Here is a 2,795-nt window from a genome sequence, read left to right as displayed (position 1 = left end):
TCAGCTAATTTTTGTATTTTTAGTAGAGACAGGGTTTCACCATGTTGGCCAGGATGGTCTCAATCTTTTGACTTTGTGATCCCAAGCCTCAGCCTCCAGGCTGCCCCAGCCTCCCAAAGAGCTGGGATTACAGGCGTGAGTCACCACGCCTAGCCTTGTTCTGTATTTTGGCTCCAGCCAGCTCTAGGAAAGAGGATGGAATGGAAATTTATTTTTAGTTCGGTATTCATTCACTTTTTTTTTTTTTTTACCGAGACTCTGTTGCCCAGGCTGGAGTGCAGTGGCATGATTTTGGCTCACTGTAGCCTCCACCTCCTGAGTTCAAGCGATTCTCGTGCCTCAGCCTCCCAAGTAGCAGGGATTACAGGCACCCGCCATCACACCCGACTAATTTTTTGTTTTTTTTAGTAGAGACAGGATTTCACCACATTGGCCAGGCTGGTCTCAAACTCCTGACCTCAGCTAATTCACCTGACTTGGTCTCTCAAAGTGCTGGGACTGCAGATGTGAATCACCACACCCGGCCTGTTCACTTTTGTATACTTAGAATTTCTTGCCATAGAAGTGTTTCTATTTTATCATTACAGAACTGTATCTTGGATAAAGTACAGTAGTAACTTTTTTTTTTTTTTTTTTTTTTTGTATCACCAGGCTTTTTTTTTTTTTCTGGGTCCCGGCTCACTGCAACTCCGCCTCCCAGGTTCAAACAATTCTTCTGCCTCAGCCTCCCAAGTAGCTGGGACTACAGGCACCAGCCACCACACCCGGCTAATTTTTGTATTTTTAGTAGAGATAGGGTTTCACCGTGTTGGCCAGGCTGGTCTTGAACTCCTGACCTCGTCATCCACCCACCTCAGCCTCCCAAAGTGCTGGGATTACAGGCGTGAGCCACCATGCCCGGCTGTAAAGCCATAACTCTTGTAGCTGACATAAGAAAATATCTACAGAATAAACACCACACACACACACACACACACACACACACACACACACACACATATGCACTCCTTAGATTAATAAATGAATTTGCCAAGGTTCCAGGATACAAAATCAGTAAACAAAAATCAATTGTATATCTTGGTGTTGGGTGGGACATTTTCTTTTAAAAAAAAAATTGTACTTTTATATAATAGCAACAAAAAATTGGAAAATAAAAGTTGTTTTAAAACACTATTTACAAAAGCATTAAAAAAACATGAAATAGGCTGACCGTGGTGGCTCATTCCTATAATCTCAGCACTTTGGGAGGTCGAGGCAGGAGGATCACTTGAGGCCAGGAATTCAAGACCAGCCTGTACAACACAGCAAGACCCCATCTACACACACAAAACAAACTCTAGCTGGACATGGCGGTGCACAGCTGTGGTCTCAGCTACTTGGGAGACTGAGGTGGGAGAGCTGCTGGAACCCGAGAGGCAGAGATTGCAGTGAACCAAGATTGAATCCCTGACGCCAGCCTGGGTGACAGAGCAAGACTCCATCTAAAAACAAAAGTGCAAAAGGCCAGTAAGCCCATGACATCAAAAATCATCAGGGAAATGCATAATAAAACCAAAATGAAAGCCAGACATTGTGGCTCATGCCTGTAATCCCAGCCCTTTGGGAGGCTGAGGCAGGGGGACTTCTTGAGGCCAGGAATGCAAGAAACTACTTGAGGCCAGCCTGAGAAACATCATGAGACCCCCGTCTCTACCAAAAAAAGATTAAAATTAACTGAGCATGATGGTGCACACTTGTAATCCCAGCTACTTAGGAGGCTAAGGTGGGAGGATCACTTGAGCCCAGGAGGTCAAGGATACAGTGAGACGTGATCACTATACCGAAGCCTGGGGACAAATTCTAATAGACATGGCCGGGCACGGTGGCTCACACCTGTCATCCCAGCACTTTGGGAGGCCGAGGCAGGTGGATCACTCGAGGTCAGGAGTTCAAGACCACCCTGGCCAACACGGTGAAACCCCAGCCCGGGAGGCGGAGGTTGCAGTGAGCAAGATTGCACCATTGCACTCCAGCCTGGATGACAAGAGCAAAAAACTCTGTCTCAAAAAACAAACAGACAAATTCCAATGATGGGTGTCCTACAGAATACCTGCCAATGATCCCGCAAAACTGTCAAGGTCATCAAAACCAAGGAACGTCTGTGAAACTGCCCCAGCCAAGAGGAGCTGAAGGAGAAATGACCACTAAATGTACTGCAGTGTCCTGGGTGGGATGCTAGAACAAACGAAATGACATTAAGTAGAAACTAAAGAAAGCGGTGAGGTGTGGACTTTAATAAGTGTGTCAGTATTGTCCATTGTCCATTCCTTGTAACACATGTACCGCACTAAGTGAAGGTGTTAATAACAACGGAAACAGGCCCACGCTTGTCATCCCAGCACTTTGGGAGGCCGAGGCAGGCGGATCACCTGAGGTCAGGAGTTCGAGACCAGCCTGGCCAACATGGTGAAACCCCATCTCTGCTAAAAATACAAAAAGATTACCTGGGCGTGGTGGTGCACACCTGCAGTCCCAGCTACTCCGGAGGCTGAGGCGGGAGAATTGCTTGCACCTGGGAGGTGGAGGTTTCGGTGAGCAGAGATGATATTGCACCACTGCACTCCAGCCTGGGTGACAGAGTGAGACTCCGTCTCAAAATAAATAAGTAATAGGGCAAACAATTGTGGGGGGGAGCGTACATAGGAACTCTGTGTACCACTTTATCATTTTTTGTAAATCTAAAGCCATTCTTAAATAAAATATACTTTTTATTTATTTATTTATTTTTTTTTTTTTTTTTTTTTTTTTTTTTTTTT

The sequence above is a fragment of the Cebus imitator genome, unplaced genomic scaffold (assembly GCF_001604975.1).
Source record: "Cebus imitator isolate Cc_AM_T3 unplaced genomic scaffold, Cebus_imitator-1.0 Scaffold266, whole genome shotgun sequence".
NCBI lineage: Eukaryota > Metazoa > Chordata > Mammalia > Primates > Cebidae > Cebus > Cebus imitator.
This window is presented reverse-complemented; position numbering follows the sequence as displayed.